Source organism: Pseudophryne corroboree, chromosome 6 (assembly GCF_028390025.1).
Source record: "Pseudophryne corroboree isolate aPseCor3 chromosome 6, aPseCor3.hap2, whole genome shotgun sequence".
NCBI lineage: Eukaryota > Metazoa > Chordata > Amphibia > Anura > Myobatrachidae > Pseudophryne > Pseudophryne corroboree.
The window spans coordinates 707,332,986-707,358,923 of record NC_086449.1 but is presented as its reverse complement, the minus strand read 5'-3'; positions in this window follow the sequence as shown (position 1 = coordinate 707,358,923).

Genomic DNA, 25,938 nt, shown 5'->3' with positions numbered 1-25,938 from the left:
TCGCAACCGACACAATTGGACTCTCCTTGGGGATTTGTGATTTCGAAGAACGCACAGTTCTTTGCTGTGCTTTTGCCAGCTTAAGTCTTTTCATTTTTCTAGCAAGAGGATGAGTGCTTCCATCCTCATGTGAATCTGAACCACTAGCCATGAACATAAGCTAGGGCCTCAGCCGTTCCTTGCCACTCCGTGTCGTAAATGGCATATTGGCAAGTTTACGCTTCTCATCAGACGCTTTCAATTTTGATTTTTGGGTCATTTTACTGAACTTTTGTTTTTTGGATTTTACATGCTCTCTACTATGACATTGGGCATCGGCCTTGGCAGACGACGTTGATGCCATTTCATCGTCTCGGCAATGACTAGTGGCAGCAGCTTCAGCACGAGGTGGAAGTGGATCTTGATCTTTCCCTATTTTAACCTCCACATTTTTGTTCTCCATTTTTTAATGTGTGGAATTATATGCCAGTATCAATAGCAATGGCCTACTACTATATTTACTGCGCACAACTAAAATGCACCACAGGTATAGAATGTAGATGGATAGTATACTTGACGACACAGAGGTAGGTACAGTAGTGGCCTTCCGTACCGTACTGCTATATATACTGGTGGTCACTGTGTCAGCAAACTGCAAAACTAAAATGCACCACAGGTATAGAATGTAGATGGATAGTATATTCAATGACGACACAGAGGTAGGTACAGCAGTGGCCTTCCGTACCGTACTGCTATATATACTGGTGGTCACTGTGTCAGCAAACTGCAAAACTAAAATGCACCACAGATATAAAATGTAGATGGAGAGTATACTTAATGACGACACAGAGGTAGGTACAGCAGTGGCCTTCCGTACCGTACTGCTATATATGCTGGTGGTCACTGTGTCAGCAAACTGCACAACTGAAATGCACCACAGGTATAGAATGTAGATGGATAGTATACTTAATGACGACACAGAGGTAGGTACAGCAGTGGCCTTCCGTACCGTACTGCTATATATACTGGTGGTCACTGTGTCAGCAAACTGCAAAACTAAAATGCACCACAGGTATAGAATGTAGATGGATAGTATACTTAATGACGACACAGAGGTAGGTACAGCAGTGGCCTTCCGTACCGTACTGCTATATATACTGGTGGTCACTGTGTCAGCAAACTGCAAAACTAAAATGCACCACAGGTATAGAATGTAGATGGATAGTATACTTAATGACGACACAGAGGTAGGTACAGCAGTGGCCTTCCGTACCGTACTGCTATATATACTGGTGGTCACTGTGTCAGCAAACTGCATAACTGAAATGCACCACAGGTATAGAATGTAGATGGATAGTATACTTAATGACGACACAGATGTAGGTACAGCAGTGGCCTTCCGTACCGTACTGCTATATATACTGGTGGTCACTGTGTCAGCAAACTGCAAAACTAAAATGCACCACAGGTATAGAATAAGAATGTAGATGGATAGTATACTTAATGACGACACAGAGGTAGGTACAGCAGTGGCCTTCCGTACCGTACTGCTATATATACTGGTGGTCACTGTGTCAGCAAAACTGCACTGTACTCCTCCTATATAATATTATACTGGTGGTCCCGACTCCCCAGTCCCCACAATAAAGCAGCACACTGAGCACAGATATGGAGTGTTTTTCAGGCAGACAACGTATACTGGTGGTCACTGTCAGCAAAACTCTGCACTGTATTCCTGCTATATAATACAGCTGCTCCCCAGTCCCCACAATTAAGCAGTGTGAGCACAGATATATGCAGCACACTGAGCACAGATATGGAGTGTTTTTTTCAGGCAGAGAACGGATAAAACTGGTGGTCACTGATCAGCAAAACTCTGCACTGTACTCCTCCTATATTAATATAAAGCTGTTCCCCAGTCCCCACAATGATATAAGCAAGCACAAATATTTGCATCAACTCAACAATGAATAAACGGAGAGGACGCCAGCCACGTCCTCTCCCTAACATTTCCAATGCACGAGTGAAAATGGCAGTGACGCACGGCTGCTTATATAGAATCCGAATCTCGCGAGAATCCAACAGCGGGATGATGACGTTCGGGCGCGCTCGGGTTAACCGAGCCATACGGGAGAATCCGAGTATGGCTCGGACCCGTGTAAAAAGGGTGAAGTTCGGGGGGGTTCGGTTTCCTAGAAACCGAACCCGCTCATCACTAGTTTTTACTTGACTACAAATCACACGAGTGCTGCTGCTTTTTGAAAAAGGCGTCTATACCATTTGTTCCAGAGGGCACCGGGGTATGGCTGTCTTGTGAGGGGTAGAGTGCCGGTCCACCCAACGAATATATATATATATATATATATCTCCTATATAATAGCCCAGATCTGTGACTTTGTGCTTCATTTGCTAACGCTGGGCGGAGTCAAAACACTGGGCGGAGTTAGTCAAATGAGTCACAGATCTGGGCAAATCTATAGGAGACTTGGAGCAGGAGCAGATGGTATGGGCATGGCACAGGCAGGGGTGCATACCTCCCAACTTTCTTCAGGCAGGAGGGACACATGCACCGCAAAAAGGGGGCATAGCCAACGGGAAAGGGGCGTGGCTTCGCGGGTGGACCCGCGATCGCGAGCCACGCCCCGTTTTCGTCAGTGAGGGGGCATGCCCAGCGCTCTGTGAGCTGCTGGCATGCCCCCAGCGGCGGATTATGAGTCCGGAGGGCCCAGGGCACTTGAGACAGGAACCCTATCTCATTGCTGTGCCTGCTGTGGGTGTGGGGCGTGGCCTAATTGAGGCCCTCTTGGCCACGCCCCCTTATGCAAATTCTGTTGTTGTTGTTTTTTATATATGGGATTTTGGCCCCTCAGCTAGGGGTAAATCCAGAGGGGATGGTTGCTCCCCCTTACACACCCACACAGGCAGAAGACAGCAGGGAGGCTGCTGCCTTCCTGCAACACCACAGACCTGCCAACACGCAGCAGCGTGTGCTGACTATAGCACAATGCTGCTGCTGTTGCTGGCAGGACTGGGGAGCTTCAGAGCTGGGACAGAGCTACTCCAGCTGAGGGCCCCCCTAAAACTGTGAGGCCCGGGGTACGTACCCCCTGGGCCCACCCTTAATCCATACCCCCTGATGCCCCCTCTCCCTCTGTCTCCACTAAATAGATGCTGTGTGCATGCTAAGCAGAACAGCGAGTACAGGAGCTTCCCAACTGCCCCCCCCCCCACCGCGGGACACTGCGGCCCGCGGGTGGGACAGTGGGACAGACCAAAAAAAATGGGACTGTCCCGCGAAAATCGGGACAGTTGGGAGGTATGGGGGTGTGTGAGGGAGTATGCTATACCATACAGACAGACGGGCACCAGCTCACTGTGTACTTGACCCCCCACATCAGCATACTCAGCAGGATCTCTCTGACGCGGAGTAGCGTCACTTTCTGGCACACTCCATGCTTCTTAGCTGCAGTTTTGTGGGGCACCTGCCGCTGTGCAGGTTCCGTACTGCCTCTGTTATCTCCAGCCCCGGCAACCCCACCGCTAGCTGCAGCGCTGCCGCCCGCAGTGAGGTGCGCCCAGCTCCTTCACACACTTTAGCTGGCGGGCAGCGCTGCAGAAGTCTACGCTGCTTGCAGGCTCCGACCCCCTCCTCCCTCCAGCCGCAGCGTCTCCTGGGGGCTAACCAGTCACTCCCAGGCTCCCCTTACCACAGTGCCCGGCAGCCGCGAGGTCCGCGCCGCGTGCATGCTATGACCCCCTCCTCCCTCCAGCCGTAGCATCTCCTGGGGGCTAACCAGTCACTCCCAGTCTCCCCTTACCACAGTGCCCGGCAGCCGCGCGAGGTCCGCGGTGTGTGACTGAGGAGTGGGGGGGAGGGATGCGGACGGGCAGAGGAAGCAGGACTCCAGCCTGAGAGAGTCAACCATGCCAAGTCTCCACCAGCAACAGATCCAAACAGGTTGGAGTGGAACAGCAGCAGCCAGCAGCAGTGACTCCGGTAAGACACATCTGTCTGTCACCATTGTTTTGTCCCTAATACCAATCTCTCCCGTGCCCTGTGTTCTGTCATGTCCCTGTCACCCTTATCCTGGCCCTGTCACCCCTATCCTGGCCCTGTCAACCAAATCCTGACCCTGTCAACCAAATCCTGGTCCTGCCGCCCCTACCCTGGCCCGTCGCCCCTATCCTGGCCCCGTCACCCCTGTCCTGGCCCCGTCACCCCTGTCCTGGCCCCGTCACCCCTGTCCTGGCCCTGTTACTGCATACCCTCCAACTACCTTTTTGGCAGGTACAGTACCCGCAGCGCCTCCAGACCCCTCAGCAATGCACCACACCTCCGCATTTTCCCCTCCACCACATGCGACACTCCACCACTCCCCCACACGCTGTGCCTCCAGACCCCCTACACCACCAGCGGCTCTCACTCCCCCACCACCCACAGCACCTCCAGACCCCCTCCACCATCCACCCCCATATATGTCTCCCCCCACACCTGCACCCCTCCACCCACAGCATCTGCAGACACCCTCCTCCATTCGCGGTCCCCCCCTCACCCACCCACGGCACCTCCGCACCTGCCCCTCCCCCACCTGCAGCGCCTCCAGACCCCCTTCCCCGCCGCCACACCTGCCTCTCCCCCACCGCGGTGCCTCTGGACCCCTTCACCCATCCGCAACATCCCTGCACCTGCCCCTCCCCAGTGGCACCCCTGCCCCTCCCCCACCTGCAGTGCCTCCGGACCCCTCCCCCATCTACAGCCCCCACTCTTCTGTCTCTCCCCCACCCGCAGCACGTCCCAACCCTTCCCCATCCGGGCCCCCCCGCATCTGCCCCCCCTCCACCTGCAGCATCTACAGACACCCTCCCCCATCCGCAGTCCCCCCGCACCCGCTCATTCTGTTCATTGTGCCCTGCAGGTGCTGCGCCTCCTTCACCATCGCACGCCCTTTCATTGTGCAATATTTAACCACTAACAAAGGAATGCAGGTAATACTCCATATAATGCAAATATTGAACCCCATATAGGCATGCAAGGGTTAAAGGGGCGTAGCCCCTTGCGACGGTGTGAAGAGCGCCCATAGGGCGCGATGAAGCACCTAGTATATATATATATATATATATATATATACACCAATTTGGTTTGTCACACTACTGCACAGCATGGCACCTTGAAAAAATGTCCTAGAGGCGTTGAAACGTCGGTGGTTGTTACTATGCACCCACTGGCTATTTGATATGTTTTTCAATACACGTTGATTTGCTTACAAAAATCCGTGGAGTGCCGCCTGGTTCTTATTGCATTGAGGAGAGGAGCAGCAATCCGTCCCAGAGAGCTGGTATTGGTACATTACAGGAGGAAGGCACCCTGGTGGTTGTCATCAGGACAGTGAGTGCCACTATCATAGCTGGAGATATATATATATATATATAAGCAGCGGTTAGGTTCTGCACTCTGTAGGGTATGAGACGTGGTACTTGCTGCGGTGCCCTCTGTGATCTGTGGCAAGATCCAATAGAGAGAAGCTGGAATCAGCAGCACTCAGCAGGCGGAGTAACAGGTTAAAACTAGTGATGAGCACCGGAAATTTTTCGGGTTTTGTGTTTTGGTTTTGGGTTCGGTTCCGCGGCCATGTTTTGGGTTCGAACGCGTTTTGGCAAAACCTCACCAAATTTTTTTTGTCGGATTCGGGTGTGTTTTGGATTCGGGTGTTTTTTTCAAAAAACCCTAAAAAACAGCTTAAATCATAGAATTTGGGGTTCATTTTGATCCCAAAGTATTATTAACCTCAATAACCATAATTTCCACTCATTTTCAGTCTATTCTGAACACCTCACACCTCACAATATTATTTTTAGTCCTAAAATTTGCACCGAGGTCGCTGGATGGCTAAGCTAAGCGACCCAAGTGGCCGACACAAACACCTGGCCCATCTAGGAGTGGCACTGCAGTGTCACGCAGGATGGCCCTTCCAAAAAACACTCTCCAAACAGCACACGACGCAAAGAAAAAAAGAGGCGCAATGAGGTAGCTGTGTGAGTAAGCTAAGCGACCCTAGTGGCCGACACAAACACCTGGCCCATCTAGGAGTGGCACTGCAGTGTCACGCAGGATGGCCCTTCCAAAAAACACTCCCCAAACAGCACATGACGCAAAGAAAAAAAGAGGCGCAATGAGGTAGCTGTGTGAGTAAGCTAAGCGACCCTAGTGGCCGACACAAACACCTGGCCCATCTAGGAGTGGCACTGCAGTGTCACGCAGGATGGCCCTTCCAAAAAACACTCCCCAAACAGCACATGACGCAAAGAAAAAAAGAGGCGCAATGAGGTAGCTGTGTGAGTAAGCTAAGCGACCCTAGTGGCCGACACAAACACCTGGCCCATCTAGGAGTGGCACTGCAGTGTCACGCAGGATGGCCCTTCCAAAAAACACTCCCCAAACAGAACCAGATGACGCAAAGAAGAAAAAAAAGAGGCGCAATGAGGTAGCTGTGTGAGTAAGCTAAGCGACCCTAGTGGCCGACACAAACACCTGGCCCATCTAGGAGTGGCACTGCAGTGTCACGCAGGATGGCCCTTCCAAAAAACACTCCCCAAACAGCACATGACGCAAAGAAAAAAAAGAGGCGCAATGAGGTAGCTGTGTGAGTAAGCTAAGCGACCCTAGTGGCCGACACAAACACCTGGCCCATCTAGGAGTGGCACTGCAGTGTCACGCAGGATGGCCCTTCCAAAAAACACCCCCCAAACAGCACATGACGCAAAGAAAAATGAAAGAAATAAGAGGTGCAAGATGGAATTGTCCTTGGGCCCTCCCACCCATCCTTATGTTGTATAAACAGGACATGCACACTTTAACCAACCCATCATTTCAGTGACAGGGTCTGCCACACGACTGTGACTGAAATGACAGGTTGGTTTGGACCCCCACCAAAAAAGAAGCAATTAATCTCTCCTTGCACAAACTGGCTCTACAGAGGCAAGATGTCCACCACATCATCATCCTCCGATATATCACCGTGTACATCCCCCTCCTCACAGATTATCAATTCGTCCCCACTGGAATCCACCATCTCAGCTCCCTGTGTACTTTGTGGAGGCAATTGCTGCTGGTCAATGTCTCCACGGAGGAATTGATTATAATTCATTTTAATGAACATCATCTTCTCCACATTTTCTGGATGTAACCTCGTACGCCGATTGCTGACAAGGTGAGCGGCGGCACTAAACACTCTTTCGGAGTACACACTTGTGGGAGGGCAACTTAGGTAGAATAAAAACAGTTTGTGCAAGGGCCTCCAAATTGCCTCTTTTTCCTGCCAGTATAAGTACGGACTGTCTGACGTGCCTACTTGGATGCGGTCACTCATATAATCCTCCACCATTCTTTCAATGGGGAGAGAATCATATGCAGTGACAGTAGACGACATGTCCGTAATCGTTGTCAGGTCCTTCAGTCTGGACCAGATGTCAGCATCAGCAGTCGCTCCAGACTGCCCTGCATCACCGCCAGCGGGTGGGCTCGGAATTCTGAGCCTTTTCCTCACACCCACAGTTGCGGGAGAATGTGAAGGAGGAGATGTTGACAGGTCGCATTCCGCTTGACTTGACAATTTTGTCACCAGCAGTTCTTTGAACCCCAGCAGACTTGTGTCTGCCGGAAAGAGAGATCCAAGGTAGGTTTTAAATCTAGGATCGAGCACGGTGGACAAAATGTAGTGCTCTGATTTCAACAGATTGACCACCCGTGAATCCTTGTTAAGCGAATTAAGGGCTCCATCCACAAGTCCCACATGCCTAGCGGAATCGCTCTATGTTAGCTCCTCCTTCAATGTCTCCAGCTTCTTCTGCAAAAGCCTGATGAGGGGAATGACCTGACTCAGGCTGGCAGTGTCTGAACTGACTTCACGTGTGGCAAGTTCAAAAGGTTGCAGAACCTTGCACAACGTTGAAATCATTCTCCACTGCGCTTGAGACAGGTGCATTCCACCTCCTATATCGTGCTCAGTTGTATAGGCTTGAATGGCCTTTTGCTGCTCCTCCAACCTCTGAAGCATATAGAGGGTTGAATTCCACCTCGTTACCACTTCTTGCTTCAGATGATGGCAGGGCAGGTTCAGGCGTTTTTGGTGGTGCTCCAGTCTTCTGTACGTGGTGCCTGTACGCCGAAAGTGTCCCGCAATTCTTCTGGCCACCGACAGCATCTCTTGCACGCCCCTCTCGTTTTTTAAATAATTCTGCACCACCAAATTCAAGGTATGTGCAAAACATGGGACGTGCTGGAATTTGCCCATATTTAATGCACACACAATATTCCTGGCGTTGTCCGATGCCACAAATCCACAGGAGAGTCCAATTGGGGTAAGCCATTCTGCGATGATCTTCCTCAGTTGCCGTAAGAGGTTTTTAGCTGTGTGCGTATTCTGGAAAGCGGTGATACAAAGCGTAGCCTGCCTAGGAAAGAGTTGGCGTTTGCGAGATGCTGCTACTGGTGCCACCGCTGCTGTTCTTGCGGCGGGAGTCCATACATCTACCCAGTGGGCTGTCACAGTCATATAGTCCTGAGCCTGCCCTGCTCCACTTGTCCACATGTCCGTGGTTAAGTGGACATTGGGTACAACTGCATTTTTTAGGACACTGTTGAGTCTTTTTCTGAGGTCTGTGTACATTTTCGGTATCGCCTGCCTAGAGAAATGGAACCTAGATGGTATTTGGTACCGGGGACACAGTACCTCCAACAAGTCTCTAGTTGCCTCTGCAGTAATGATGGATACCGGAACCACGTTACTCACCGCCCAGGATGCCAAGGCCTCAGTTATCCGCTTTGCAGCAGGATGACTGCTGTGATATTTCATCTGCCTCGCAAAGGACTGTTGGACAGTCAATTGCTTGGTGGAAGTAGTAAAAGTGGTCTTACGAGTACGACTTCCCCTCTGGGATGACCATCGACTCCCAGCAGCAACAACAGCAGCGCCAGCAGCAGTAGGCGTTACACGCAAGGATGCATCGGAGGAATCCCAGGCAGGAGAGGACTCGTCAGAATTGCCAGTGACAGTGACATGGCCTGCAGGACTATTGGCATTCCTGGGGAAGGAGGAAATTGACACTGAGGGAGTTGGTGGGGTGGTTTGCGTGAGCTTGGTTACAAGAGGAAGGGATTTACTGGTCAGTGGACTGCTTCCGCTGTCGCCCAAAGTTTTTGAACTTGTCACTGACTTATGATGAATGCGCTGCAGGTGACGTACAAGGGAGGATGTTCCGAGGTGGTTAACGTCCTTACCCCTACTTATTACAGCTTGACAAAGGCAACACACGGCTTGACAAATGTTGTCCGCATTTCTGTTGAAATACTTCCACACCGAAGAGCTGATTTTTTTGGTATTTTCACCAGGCATGTCAATGGCCCTATTCCTCCCACGGACAACAGGTGTCTCCCCGGGTGCCTGACTTAAACAAACCACCTCACCATCAGAATCCTCCTGGTCAATTTCCTCCCCAGCGCCAGCAACACCCATATCCTCCTCATCCTGGTGTACTTCAACACTGACATCTTCAATCTGACTATCAGGAACTGGACTGCGGGTGCTACTTCCAGCACTTGCAGGGGGCGTGCAAATGGTGGAAGGCGCATGCTCTTCACGTCCAGTGTTGGGAAGGTCAGGCATCGCAAACGACACAATTGGACTCTCCTTGTGGATTTGTGATTTCGAAGAATGCACAGTTCTTTGCTGTGCTTTTGCCAGCTTGAGTCTTTTCATTTTTCTAGCGAGAGGCTGAGTGCTTCCATCCTCATGTGAAGCTGAACCACTAGCCATGAACATAGGCCAGGGCCTCAGCCGTTCCTTGCCACTCCGTGTGGTAAATGGCATATTGGCAAGTTTACGCTTCTCCTCTGACAATTTTATTTTAGATTTTTGAGTCCTTTTTTTACTGATATTTGGTGTTTTGGATTTTACATGCTCTGTACTATGACATTGGGCATCGGCCTTGGCAGACGACGTTGCTGGCATTTCATCGTCTCGGCCATGACTAGTGGCAGCAGCTTCAGCACGAGGTGGAAGTCGATCTTGATCTTTCCCTATTTTTGGAACCTCAACATTTTTGTTCTCCATATTTTAATAGGCACAACTAAAAGGCACCTCAGGTAAACAATGGAGATGGATGGATACTAGTATACTTATGGATGGACGAGCGACTGCCGACACAGAGGTAGCTACAGCCGTGGACTACCGTACTGCGTCTGCTGCTAATATAGACTGGATGATAATGATATAAAAAATATATATATATATATCACTACTGCAGCCGGACAGGTATATATTATATAATGACGGACCTGCTGGACACTGTCAGCAGCACTGCAGACTCCTAAAGTAAGCTACTAGTAGTATCAAGAAGATATAAAAAAAAAAAAACACCACAGGTAGGTGGTATACAATTATGGATGGACGAGCGACTGCCGACACAGATGTAGCTACAGCCGTGGACTACCGTACTGCGTCTGCTGCTAATATAGACTGGATGATAATGATATAAAAAATATATATATATATCACTACTGCAGCCGGACAGGTATATATTATATAATGACGGACCTGCTGGACACTGTCAGCAGCACTGCAGACTCCTAAAGTAAGCTACTAGTAGTATCAAGAAGATAGAAAAAAAAAAAACACCACAGGTAGGTGGTATACAATTATGGATGGACGAGCGACTGCCGACACAGAGGTAGCTACAGCCGTGGACTACCGTACTGCGTCTGCTGCTAATATAGACTGGATGATAATGATATAAAAAATATATATATATATCACTACTGCAGCCGGACAGGTATATATTATATAATGACGGACCTGCTGGACACTGTCAGCAGCACTGCAGACTCCTAAAGTAAGCTACTAGTAGTATCAAGAAGATATAAAAAAAAAAAAACACCACAGGTAGGTGGTATACAATTATGGATGGACGAGCGACTGCCGACACAGAGGTAGCTACAGCCGTGGACTACCATACTGCGTCTGCTGCTAATATAGACTGGATGATAATGATATAAAAAATATATATATATATCACTACTGCAGCCGGACAGGTATATATTATATAATGACGGACCTGCTGGACACTGTCAGCAGCACTGCAGACTCCTAAAGTAAGCTACTAGTAGTATCAAGAAGATAGAAGAAAAAAAAACACCACAGGTAGGTGGTATACAATTATGGATGGACGAGCGACTGCCGACACAGAGGTAGCTACAGCCGTGGACTACCGTACTGCGTCTGCTGCTAATATAGACTGGATGATAATGATATAAAAAATATATATATATCACTACTGCAGCCGGACAGGTATATATTATATAATTAATGACGGACCTACTGGACACTGTCAGCAGAATGCGTTTATAGAATAAAAACACCACACGACGAGTGTTTAACTTTTTCAGGCAGACAATCACAATATACTGGTGGTCAGACAGTGGTCACTGGTCAGTCACACTGGCAGTGGCACTCTGGCAGCAAAAGTGTGCACTGTTAAATAATATGTACTCCTGCTACTGCTCCCCAGTCTCCCCCACAATTAAGCTGTGTGAGCACTGAGCACTCAGCACAGTCAGATATACATAGATGATGCAGCACACTGAGGCTGAGCACAGATATGGTATACTGTTACTGTGTCACTGTGTATCGTTTTTTTTCAGGCAGAGAACGGATTATATTAAATAATAATATAATAAAAAAACTGCACTGGTGGTCACTGGTCAGTCACTAGTAAACTCTGCACTCTCTGAGTACTCCTAAGCTCCAGTAAATCAAGTGTCTCACTCTCACTCTCTCTCTTCTAATCTAAATGAAGAGGACGCCAGCCACGTCCTCTCCCTATGAATCTCAATGCACGTGTGAAAATGTCGGCGACGCGCGGCTCCTTATATAGAATCCGAGTCTCGCGATAGAATACGAGCCTTGCGAGAATCCGACAGCGGGATGATGACGTTCGGGCGCGCTCGGGTTAGCCGAGCAGGGCGGGAAGATCCGAGTCTGCCTCGGATCCGTGTAAAAAGGCTGAAGTTCGGGGGGGTTTGGATTCCGAGGAACCGAACCCGCTCATCACTAGTTAAAACTAGAGATGAGCGGGTTCGGTTTCTCTGAAACCGAACCCGCACGAACTTCATGTTTTTTTCACGGGTCCGAGCAGACTCGGATCCTCCCGCCTTGCTCGGTTAACCCGAGCGCGCCCGAACGTCATCATGACGCTGTCGGATTCTCGCGAGACTCGGATTCTATATAAGGAGCCGCGCGTCGCCGCCATTTTCACACGTGCATTGAGATTGATAGGGAGAGGATGTGGCTGGCGTCCTCTCCATTAGAAATTAGATTAGAAGAGAGAGAGAGATTGTGCAGAGTCAGACAGAGTTTACCACAGTGACCAGTGCAGTTGTTGTTAGTTAACTTTTATTTATTTTAATATAATATATCCGTTCTCTGCTATATCCGTTCTCTGCCTGAAAAAAAACGATACACAGCAGCAGCCAGTCACACAGTGTGACTCAGTCTGTGTGCACTCAGCTCAGCCCAGTGTGCTGCACATCAATGTATAAAAGGCAAAGCTTATAATAATTGTGGGGGAGACTGGGGAGCACTGCAGGTTGTTATAGCAGGAGCCCCCAGGAGTACATAATATTATATTAATTTAAAATTAAACAGTGCACACTTTTGCTGCAGGAGTGCCACTGCCAGTGTGACTAGTGGTGACCAGTGCCTGACCACCAGTATAGTAGTATATTGTTGTATGTATTGTATACTATCTCTTTATCAACCAGTCTATATTAGCAGCAGACACAGTACAGTGCGGTAGTTCACGGCTGTGGCTACCTCTGTGTCGGCAGTCGGAACTCGGCAGGCAGTCCGTCCATCCATAATTGTATTACAATATATACCACCTAACCGTGGTATTTTTTTTTCTTTCTTTATACCGTCGTCATAGTGTCATACTAGTTGTTACGAGTATACTACTATCTCTTTATCAACCAGTGTACAGTGCGGTAGTTCACGGCTGTGGCTACCTCTGTGTCGGCAGTCGGCAGGCAGTCCGTCCATCCATAATTGTATTATTATTATAATATATACCACCTAACCGTGGTTTTTTTTTCATTCTTTATACCGTCATAGTGTCATACTAGTTGTTACGAGTATACTACTATCTCTTTATCAACCAGTGTACAGTGCGGTAGTTCACGGCTGTGGCTACCTCTGTGTCGGCAGTCGGCAGGCAGTCCGTCCATCCATAATTGTATTATTATTATAATATATACCACCTAACCGTGGTATTTTTTTTTCTTTCTTTATACCGTCGTCATAGTGTCATACTAGTTGTTACGAGTATACTACTATCTCTTTATCAACCAGTGTACAGTGCGGTAGTTCACGGCTGTGGCTACCTCTGTGTCGGCAGTCGGCAGGCAGTCCGTCCATCCATAATTGTATTATTATTATAATATATACCACCTAACCGTGGTTTTTTTTTCATTCTTTATACCGTCATAGTGTCATACTAGTTGTTACGAGTATACTACTATCTCTTTATCAACCAGTGTACAGTGCGGTAGTTCACGGCTGTGGCTACCTCTGTGTCGGCAGTCGGCAGGCAGTCCGTCCATCCATAATTGTATTATTATTATAATATATACCACCTAACCGTGGTTTTTTTTTCATTCTTTATACCGTCGTCATAGTGTCATACTAGTTGTTACGAGTATACTACTATCTCTTTATCAACCAGTGTACAGTGCGGTAGTTCACGGCTGTGGCTACCTCTGTGTCGGCAGTCGGCAGGCAGTCCGTCCATCCATAATTGTATTATTATTATAATATATACCACCTAACTGTGGTATTTTTTTTTCTTTCTTTATACCGTCGTCATAGTGTCATACTAGTTGTTACGAGTATACTACTATCTCTTTATCAACCAGTGTACAGTGCGGTAGTTCACGGCTGTGGCTACCTCTGTGTCGGCAGTCGGCAGGCAGTCCGTCCATCCATAATTGTATTATTATTATAATATATACCACCTAACCGTGGTTTTTTTTTCATTCTTTATACCGTCGTCATAGTGTCATACTAGTTGTTACGAGTATACTACTATCTCTTTATCAACCAGTGTACAGTGCGGTAGTTCACGGCTGTGGCTACCTCTGTGTCGGCAGTCGGCAGGCAGTCCGTCCATCCATAATTGTATTATTATTATAATATATACCACCTAACCGTGGTTTTTTTTTCATTCTTTATACCGTCGTCATAGTGTCATACTAGTTGTTACGAGTATACTACTATCTCTTTATCAACCAGTGTACAGTGCGGTAGTTCACGGCTGTGGCTACCTCTGTGTCGGCAGTCGGCAGGCAGTCCGTCCATCCATAATTGTATTATTATTATAATATATACCACCTAACTGTGGTATTTTTTTTTCTTTCTTTATACCGTCGTCATAGTGTCATACTAGTTGTTACGAGTATACTACTATCTCTTTATCAACCAGTGTACAGTGCGGTAGTTCACGGCTGTGGCTACCTCTGTGTCGGCAGTCGGCAGGCAGTCCGTCCATCCATAATTGTATTATTATTATAATATATACCACCTAACCGTGGTTTTTTTTTCATTCTTTATACCGTCGTCATAGTGTCATACTAGTTGTTACGAGTATACTACTATCTCTTTATCAACCAGTGTACAGTGCGGTAGTTCACGGCTGTGGCTACCTCTGTGTCGGCAGTCGGCAGGCAGTCCGTCCATCCATAATTGTATTATTATTATAATATATACCACCTAACCGTGGTTTTTTTTTCATTCTTTATACCGTCATAGTGTCATACTAGTTGTTACGAGTATACTACTATCTCTTTATCAACCAGTGTACAGTGCGGTAGTTCACGGCTGTGGCTACCTCTGTGTCGGCAGTCGGCAGGCAGTCCGTCCATCCATAATTGTATTATTATTATAATATATACCACCTAACCGTGGTTTTTTTTTCATTCTTTATACCGTCGTCATAGTGTCATACTAGTTGTTACGAGTATACTACTATCTCTTTATCAACCAGTGTACAGTGCGGTAGTTCACGGCTGTGGCTACCTCTGTGTCGGCAGTCGGCAGGCAGTCCGTCCATCCATAATTGTATTATTATAATATATACCACCTAACCGTGGTTTTTTTTTCATTCTTTATACCGTCGTCATAGTGTCATACTAGTTGTTACGAGTATACTACTATCTCTTTATCAACCAGTGTACAGTGCGGTAGTTCACGGCTGTGGCTACCTCTGTGTCGGCAGTCGGCAGGCAGTCCGTCCATCCATAATTGTATTATTATTATAATATATACCACCTAACCGTGGTTTTTTTTTCATTCTTTATACCGTCGTCATAGTGTCATACTAGTTGTTACGAGTATACTACTATCTCTTTATCAACCAGTGTACAGTGCGGTAGTTCACGGCTGTGGCTACCTCTGTGTCGGCAGTCGGCAGGCAGTCCGTCCATCCATAATTGTATTATTATTATAATATATACCACCTAACTGTGGTATTTTTTTTTCTTTCTTTATACCGTCGTCATAGTGTCATACTAGTTGTTACGAGTATACTACTATCTCTTTATCAACCAGTGTACAGTGCGGTAGTTCACGGCTGTGGCTACCTCTGTGTCGGCAGTCGGCAGGCAGTCCGTCCATCCATAATTGTATTATTATTATAATATATACCACCTAACCGTGGTTTTTTTTTCATTCTTTATACCGTCGTCATAGTGTCATACTAGTTGTTACGAGTATACTACTATCTCTTTATCAACCAGTGTACAGTGCGGTAGTTCACGGCTGTGGCTACCTCTGTGTCGGCAGTCGGCAGGCAGTCCGTCCATCCATAATTGTATTATTATTATAATATATACCACCTAACCGTGGTTTTTTTTTCATTCTTTATACCGTCGTCATAGTGTCATACTAGTTGTTACGAGTATACTACTATCTCTTTATCAACCAGTGTACAGTGCGGTAGTTCACGGCTGTGGCTACCTCTGTGTCGGCAGTCGGCAGGCAGTCCGTCCATCCATAATTGTATTATTATTATAATATATACCACCTAACTGTGGTATTTTTTTTTCTTTCTTTATACCGTCGTCATAGTGTCATACTAGTTGTTACGAGTATACTACTATCTCTTTATCAACCAGTGTACAGTGCGGTAGTTCACGGCTGTGGCTACCTCTGTGTCGGCAGTCGGCAGGCAGTCCGTCCATCCATAATTGTATTATTATTATAATATATACCACCTAACCGTGGTTTTTTTTTCATTCTTTATACCGTCGTCATAGTGTCATACTAGTTGTTATGAGTATACTACTATCTCTTTATCAACCAGTGTACAGTGCGGTAGTTCACGGCTGTGGCTACCTCTGTGTCGGCAGTCGGCAGGCAGTCCGTCCATCCATAATTGTATTATTATTATAATATATACCACCTAACCGTGGTTTTTTTTTCATTCTTTATACCGTCGTCATAGTGTCATACTAGTTGTTACGAGTATACTACTATCTCTTTATCAACCAGTGTACAGTGCGGTAGTTCACGGCTGTGGCTACCTCTGTGTCGGCAGTCGGCAGGCAGTCCGTCCATCCATAATTGTATTATTATTATAATATATACCACCTAACTGTGGTATTTTTTTTTCTTTCTTTATACCGTCGTCATAGTGTCATACTAGTTGTTACGAGTATACTACTATCTCTTTATCAACCAGTGTACAGTGCGGTAGTTCACGGCTGTGGCTACCTCTGTGTCGGCAGTCGGCAGGCAGTCCGTCCATCCATAATTGTATTATTATTATAATATATACCACCTAACCGTGGTTTTTTTTTCATTCTTTATACCGTCGTCATAGTGTCATACTAGTTGTTACGAGTATACTACTATCTCTTTATCAACCAGTGTACAGTGCGGTAGTTCACGGCTGTGGCTACCTCTGTGTCGGCAGTCGGCAGGCAGTCCGTCCATCCATAATTGTATTATTATTATAATATATACCACCTAACCGTGGTTTTTTTATACCACCTAACCGTGGCAGTCCGTCCATAATTGTATACTAGTATCCAATCCATCCATCTCCATTGTTTACCTGAGGTGCCTTTTAGTTCTGCCTATAAAATATGGAGAACAAAAAAGTTGAGGTTCCAAAATTAGGGAAAGATCAAGATCCACTTCCACCTCGTGCTGAAGCTGCTGCCACTAGTCATGGCCGAGACGATGAAATGCCAGCAACGTCGTCTGCCAAGGCCGATGCCCAATGTCATAGTACAGAGCATGTCAAATCCAAAACACCAAATATCAGAAAAAAAGGACTCCAAAACCTAAAATAAAATTGTCGGAGGAGAAGCGTAAACTTGCCAATATGCCATTTACCACACGGAGTGGCAAGGAACGGCTGAGGCCCTGGCCTATGTTCATGGCTAGTGGTTCAGCTTCACATGAGGATGGAAGCACTCAGCCTCTCGCTAGAAAACTGAAAAGACTCAAGCTGGCAAAAGCACCGCAAAGAACTGTGCGTTCTTTGAAATCCCAAATCCACAAGGAGAGTCCAATTGTGTCGTTTGCGATGCCTGACCTTCCCAACACTGGACGTGAAGAGCATGCGCCTTCCACTATTTGCATGCCCCCTGCAAGTGCTGGAAGGAGCACCCGCAGTCCAGTTCCTGATAGTCAGATTGAAGATGTCAGTGTTGAAGTACACCAGGATGAGGAGGATATGGGTGTTGCTGGCGCTGGGGAGGAAATTGACCAGGAGGATTCTGATGGTGAGGTGGTTTGTTTAAGTCAGGCACCCGGGGAGACACCTGTTGTCCGTGGGAGGAATATGGCCGTTGACATGCCAGGTGAAAATACCAAAAAAATCAGCTCTTCGGTGTGGAGGTATTTCACCAGAAATGCGGACAACAGGTGTCAAGCCGTGTGTTCCCTTTGTCAAGCTGTAATAAGTAGGGGTAAGGACGTTAACCACCTCGGAACATCCTCCCTTATACGTCACCTGCAGCGCATTCATAATAAGTCAGTGACAAGTTCAAAAACTTTGGGTGACAGCGGAAGCAGTCCACTGACCAGTAAATCCCTTCCTCTTGTAACCAAGCTCACGCAAACCACCCCACCAACTCCCTCAGTGTCAATTTCCTCCTTCCCCAGGAATGCCAATAGTCCTGCAGGCCATGTCACTGGCAAGTCTGACGAGTCCTCTCCTGCCTGGGATTCCTCCGATGCATCCTTGCGTGTAACGCCTACTGCTGCTGGCGCTGCTGTTGTTGCCGCTGGGAGTCGATGGTCATCCCAGAGGGGAAGTCGTAAGCCCACTTGTACTACTTCCAGTAAGCAATTGACTGTTCAACAGTCCTTTGCGAGGAAGATGAAATATCACAGCAGTCATCCTACTGCAAAGCGGATAACTGAGTCCTTGACAACTATGTTGGTGTTAGACGTGCGTCCGGTATCCGCCGTTAGTTCACAGGGAACTAGACAATTTATTGAGGCAGTGTGCCCCCGTTACCAAATACCATCTAGGTTCCACTTCTCTAGGCAGGCGATACCGAGAATGTACACGGACGTCAGAAAAAGACTCACCAGTGTCCTAAAAAATGCAGTTGTACCCAATGTCCACTTAACCACGGACATGTGGACAAGTGGAGCAGGGCAGGGTCAGGACTATATGACTGTGACAGCCCACTGGGTAGATGTATGGACTCCCGCCGCAAGAACAGCAGCGGCGGCACCAGTAGCAGCATCTCGCAAACGCCAACTCTTTCCTAGGCAGGCTACGCTTTGTATCACCGCTTTCCAGAATACGCACACAGCTGAAAACCTCTTACGGCAACTGAGGAAGATCATCGCGGAATGGCTTACCCCAATTGGACTCTCCTGTGGATTTGTGGCATCGGACAACGCCAGCAATATTGTGTGTGCATTAAATATGGGCAAATTCCAGCACGTCCCATGTTTTGCACATACCTTGAATTTGGTGGTGCAGAATTTTTTAAAAAACGACAGGGGCGTGCAAGAGATGCTGTCGGTGGCCAGAAAAATTGCGGGACACTTTCGGCGTACAGGCACCACGTACAGAAGACTGGAGCACCACCAAAAACTACTGAACCTGCCCTGCCATCATCTGAAGCAAGAAGTGGTAACGAGGTGGAATTCAACCCTCTATATGCTTCAGAGGTTGGAGGAGCAGCAAAAGGCCATTCAAGCCTATACAATTGAGCACGATATAGGAGATGGAATGCACCTGTCTCAAGTGCAGTGGAGAATGATTTCAACGTTGTGCAAGGTTCTGATGCCCTTTGAACTTGCCACACGTGAAGTCAGTTCAGACACTGCCAGCCTGAGTCAGGTCATTCCCCTCATCAGGCTTTTGCAGAAGAAGCTGGAGGCATTGAAGGAGGAGCTAACACGGAGCGATTCCGCTAGGCATGTGGGACTTGTGGATGCAGCCCTTAATTCGCTTAACAAGGATTCACGGGTGGTCAATCTGTTGAAATCAGAGCACTACATTTTGGCCACCGTGCTCGATCCTAGATTTAAAGCCTACCTTGGATCTCTCTTTCCGGCAGACACAGGTCTGCTGGGGTTGAAAGACCTGCTGGTGACAAAATTGTCAAGTCAAGCGGAACGCGACCTGTCAACATCTCCTCCTTCACATTCTCCCGCAACTGGGGGTGCGAGGAAAAGGCTCAGAATTCCGAGCCCACCCGCTGGCGGTGATGCAGGGCAGTCTGGAGCGACTGCTGATGCTGACATCTGGTCCGGACTGAAGGACCTGACAACGATTACGGACATGTCGTCTACTGTCACTGCATATGATTCTCTCAACATTGATAGAATGGTGGAGGATTATATGAGTGACCGCATCCAAGTAGGCACGTCACACAGTCCGTACTTATACTGGCAGGAAAAAGAGGCAATTTGGAGGCCCTTGCACAAACTGGCTTTATTCTACCTAAGTTGCCCTCCCACAAGTGTGTACTCCGAAAGAGTGTTTAGTGCCGCCGCTCACCTTGTCAGCAATCGGCGTACGAGGTTACATCCAGAAAATGTGGAGAAGATGATGTTCATTAAAATGAATTATAATCAATTCCTCCGCGGAGACATTGACCAGCAGCAATTGCCTCCACAAAGTACACAGGGAGCTGAGATGGTGGATTCCAGTGGGGACGAATTGATAATCTGTGAGGAGGGGGATGTACACGGTGATATATCGGAGGGTGAAGATGAGGTGGACATCTTGCCTCTGTAGAGCCAGTTTGTGCAAGGAGAGATTAATTGCTTCTTTTTTGGGGGGGGTCCAAACCAACCCGTCATATCAGTCACAGTCGTGTGGCAGACCCTGTCACTGAAATGATGGGTTGGTTAAAGTGTGCATGTCCTGTTTTGTTTATACAACATAAGGGTGGGTGGGAGGGCCCAAGGATAATTCCATCTTGCACCTCTTTTTTCTTTTCTTTTTCTTTGCATCATGTGCTGATTGGGGAGGGTTTTTTGGAAGGGACATCCTGCGTGACACTGCAGTGCCACTCCTAGATGGGCCCGGTGTTTGTGTCGGCCACTAGGGTCGCTAATCTTACTCACACAGCTACCTCATTGCGCCTCTTTTTTTCTTTGCGTCATGTGCTGTTTGGGGAGGGTTTTTTGGAAGGGACATCCTGCGTGACACTGCAGTGCCACTCCTAGATGTGCCCGGTGTTTGTGTCGGCCACTAGGGTCGCTAATCTTACTCACACAGTCAGCTACCTCATTGCGCCTCTTTTTTTCTTTGCGTCATGTGCTGTTTGGGGAGGGTTTTTTGGAAGGGCCATCCTGCGTGACACTGCAGTGCCACTCCTAGATGGGCCCGGTGTTTGTGTCGGCCACTAGGGTCGCTAATCTTACTCACACAGCTACCTCATTGCGCCTCTTTTTTTCTTTGCGTCATGTGCTGTTTGGGGAGGGTTTTTTGGAAGGGACATCCTGCGTGACACTGCAGTGCCACTCCTAGATGGGCCCGGTGTTTGTGTCGGCCACTAGGGTCGCTTATCTTTCTCACACAGCTACCTCATTGCGCCTCTTTTTTTCTTTGCGTCATGTGCTGTTTGGGGAGGGTTTTTTGGAAGGGACATCCTGCGTGACACTGCAGTGCCACTCCTAGATGGGCCCGGTGTTTGTGTCGGCCACTAGGGTCGCTTATCTTTCTCACACAGTCAGCTACCTCATTGCGCCTCTTTTTTTCTTTGCGTCATGTGCTGTTTGGGGAGGGTTTTTTGGAAGGGACATCCTGCGTGACACTGCAGTGCCACTCCTAGATGGGCCCGGTGTTTGTGTCGGCCACTAGGGTCGCTTATCTTTCTCACACAGTCAGCTACCTCATTGCGCCTCTTTTTTTCTTTGCGTCATGTGCTGTTTGGGGAGGGTTTTTTGGAAGGGACATCCTGCGTGACACTGCAGTGCCACTCCTAGATGGGCCCGGTGTTTGTGTCGGCCACTAGGGTCGCTTATCTTTCTCACACAGTCAGCTACCTCATTGCGCCTCTTTTTTTCTTTGCGTCATGTGCTGTTTGGGGAGGGTTTTTTGGAAGGGACATCCTGCGTGACACTGCAGTGCCACTCCTAGATGGGCCCGGTGTTTGTGTCGGCCACTAGGGTCGCTTATCTTTCTCACACAGTCAGCTACCTCATTGCGCCTCTTTTTTTCTTTGCGTCATGTGCTGTTTGGGGAGGGTTTTTTGGAAGGGACATCCTGCGTGACACTGCAGTGCCACTCCTAGATGGGCCCGGTGTTTGTGTCGGCCACTAGGGTCGCTTATCTTTCTCACACAGTCAGCTACCTCATTGCGCCTCTTTTTTTCTTTGCGTCATGTGCTGTTTGGGGAGGGTTTTTTGGAAGGGACATCCTGCGTGACACTGCAGTGCCACTCCTAGATGGGCCCGGTGTTTGTGTCGGCCACTAGGGTCGCTTATCTTTCTCACACAGTCAGCTACCTCATTGCGCCTCTTTTTTTCTTTGCGTCATGTGCTGTTTGGGGAGGGTTTTTTGGAAGGGACATCCTGCGTGACACTGCAGTGCCACTCCTAGATGGGCCCGGTGTTTGTGTCGGCCACTAGGGTCGCTTATCTTTCTCACACAGTCAGCTACCTCATTGCGCCTCTTTTTTTCTTTGCGTCATGTGCTGTTTGGGGAGGGTTTTTTGGAAGGGACATCCTGCGTGACACTGCAGTGCCACTCCTAGATGGGCCCGGTGTTTGTGTCGGCCACTAGGGTCGCTTATCTTTCTCACACAGTCAGCTACCTCATTGCGCCTCTTTTTTTCTTTGCGTCATGTGCTGTTTGGGGAGGGTTTTTTGGAAGGGACATCCTGCGTGACACTGCAGTGCCACTCCTAGATGGGCCCGGTGTTTGTGTCGGCCACTAGGGTCGCTTATCTTTCTCACACAGTCAGCTACCTCATTGCGCCTCTTTTTTTCTTTGCGTCATGTGCTGTTTGGGGAGGGTTTTTTGGAAGGGACATCCTGCGTGACACTGCAGTGCCACTCCTAGATGGGCCCGGTGTTTGTGTCGGCCACTAGGGTCGCTTATCTTTCTCACACAGTCAGCTACCTCATTGCGCCTCTTTTTTTCTTTGCGTCATGTGCTGTTTGGGGAGGGTTTTTTGGAAGGGACATCCTGCGTGACACTGCAGTGCCACTCCTAGATGGGCCCGGTGTTTGTGTCGGCCACTAGGGTCGCTAATCTTACTCACACAGCTACCTCATTGCGCCTCTTTTTTTCTTTGCGTCATGTGCTGTTTGGGGAGGGTTTTTTCGAAGGGCCATCCTGCGTGACACTGCAGTGCCACTCCTAGATGGGCCCGGTGTTTGTGTCGGCCACTAGGGTCGCTTATCTTACTCACACAGCGACCTCGGTGCAAATTTTAGGACTAAAAATAATATTGTGAGGTGTGATGTGTTCAGAATAGGCTGAAAATGAGTGTAAATTATGTTTTTTGAGGTTAATAATACTTTGGGATCAAAATTACCCCCAAATTCTATGATTTAAGCTGTTTTTTAGGGTTTTTTGAAAAAAACACCCGAATCCAAAACACACCCGAATCCGACAAAAAAAATTCGGTGAGGTTTTGCCAAAACGCGGTCGAACCCAAAACACGGCCGCGGAACCGAACCCAAAACCAAAACACAAAACCCGAAAAATTTCCGATGCACATCACTAGTTAAAACGTCTTTAATGTGGTCCTACGCTGTTTCGGGGACTGCGCCCCGTCTTCAGGGACAAATCATGTCCCTGAAGACAGGGCGCAGTCCCCGAAACGGCGTAGGACCACATTAAAGACAGTTTAACCTGTTACTCCGCCTGCTGAGTGCCGCTGATTCCCGCTTCTTTATCTCTCTCTCTCTCTCTCTCTCTCTATATATATATATATAAAATGTATTCTGTATTTTAATTTGCAGCTTGGTTCAAACTGCGTGAAGTCACTGCTCATAGATGCATGAAAATGATGCACACTAGCGTAACGAGCACCAAACAGTACAAACCGTAGGACTTAACGTTATGCAGTATGTATATATATGTATATATATATATAATTCTCATACGTCCTAGAGGATGCTGGGGTCCACTTCAGTACCATGGGGTATAGACGGTTCCGCAGGAGCCATGGGCACTTTAAGACTTTTCAAGGGTGTGAACTGGCTCCTCCCTCTATGCCCCTCCTCCAGACCTCAGTTTAGAAAATGTGCCCAGGCAGACTGGATGTACTCCAGGAAAGCTATACTGAGTTTCTCTGAAAAGACTTATGTTAGGTTTTTTATTTTCAGGGAGAACTGCTGGCAACAGTCTCCCTGCTTCGTGGGACTTAGGGGGCAGAAGTAGGAACCAACTTCCTGAATAGTTTCATGGCTCTGCTTCTGGCTGACAGGACACCATTAGCTCCTGAAGGGAACTGAACACTAGCTGTGGCTATGTGCTCACTCCCACAGCCCGCCGTCACCCCCCTTACAGAGCCAGAAGTCAGAAGACAGGTGAGTGTAAGAAGAAATTTTCAGACATCGTGACGACTAAAAGGTACCGTGCAGCAGGCAGGAACGCTGGGCGCCATGCTACCCACACATACACAGGCACTGCAGGGTGCAGGGTGCGCGGGGGGCGCCCTGGGCAGCATGAAACCTAGTAATACTGGCAAATAAAGGGACATAAGATGCTGAGGCACAGTCCTACCCCCGCCAGTATAAAAATTACCTCATAAATGCTGAGGAGAAATGCACCATTATGGGGGCAGGGCTTCCTCCTCAGTCAGCCAGCACTCTGCTCAGCTCCATTTTCTCTCCTTCCAGGCTGCAGAGAAGAACACTGGTCCTCCTCCACTGCTGAACCAAGTATCAGGGTGCAAAACAGGGGGGGCACAGTGAAATTTGGTGCTATATATTGTGTGATTACCATTATAAAAGTGCTGCATGTCAGTGGGCAGTTTGTGTTTCACAGACAATTTATTACTGGCGCTGGGTTGTGAACTGGCAAATCCTATCTGTGTCCTTCTGACAGATTTTACTGTGGGTCTGTCCCCTATAAGTCCCGGAGTGTCTGTGGTGTGGTTGTGCACGTGTGTGACATGTCTGAGGCAGGGAGCTCTTCCCCTGAGGGAAACAGAGTTGTAATGTGGTGGCGCTGCCGGCACACCACGAGCCTGAATGGGTGAAAGATTTATGTGATAGTGTGAATCATATCAGTAAGAGATTAGATAAGTCTGAGTCTCATGCAGAGAGCTGGAGAAAATCAGTGGAAGATGTGATTTTTCATAGTTCTGCCTTTTCATCCACAGGCGACCCCTCTGGGTCACATAAGAGACCATTTGCACAAATAGTACATATTGATACCGACACGGACTTTGATTCCTGTGACGACGATAGTGATTCCAGGAGGATAGATCCTAAATTGGCAAAAAGCATTCAATATATGATTGTTGCTATAAAGGAAGTTTTGGAAGTTACAGAAGCTCCTCCTGTACCTCAGGAGAAGGCTTATTTTTATAAAGAAAGAAAAATTAATGTAACTTTCCCTCCTTCTCATGAGCTTAATACTCTATTTGAGGGAGTTTGGGTAAACCCTGAAAAGAAATTTCAGATTCCCAAAAGGATTCAGGTTGCTTATCCTTTCCCGGCAGAGGACAGGAAAGGATGGGAGTCACCCCCCGTATTAGACAGTGCCCTGTCAAGGTTAACTAAAAAGGTGATTCTTCCTGCACCTGGGACAGCTTCACTGAAGGAGCCGGCAGACCGCAAGTTGGAGACTACGCTGATATCTATTTATGTGGCCAATGGTACGTTACTCAGGCCCACCATTGCTTGTGCGTGGGTGAATAGGGCTATCGAAAAATGCTCAGATAACTTGTCATCGGAAATTGACTCGATAGATAGAGACGAGATACTCCTAACGTTAGGTCATATCAAAGACGCTGCTGCATACATGCTAGAAGCCATGAAAGATATTGGACTCTTGGGTTCAAAAGCCACTACCATGGCAGTATCAGTTCGGAGGGCTTTGTGGATTCGCCAGTGGAATGCTTATGCAGATTCCAAAAGAAATATGGAGGCTCTCCCGTATAAAGGTGAGGCCTTGTTTGGAGATGGGCTGGATGCGTTAGTCTCTGCGGCTACCGCAGGTAAGTCGACATTATTGCCTTATGCTCCTGCACCGACGAAAAAGACACAGCACTCTCACATGCAGTCCTTTTGGCCCAACAAATACAAAAAGGCCAAAGGTTCCCCCTTCTTTGCAGGTAGAGGAAGGGGAAGAGGAAAGAAATCTGCAGCGTCTCCAGGATCGCAGGAGCAGAAATCAACCCCTGCTTCTGCCAAATCTGCAGCATGATGCTGGGGCTCCCTTGCGGGAGTCCGCTCGGGTGGGAGCACG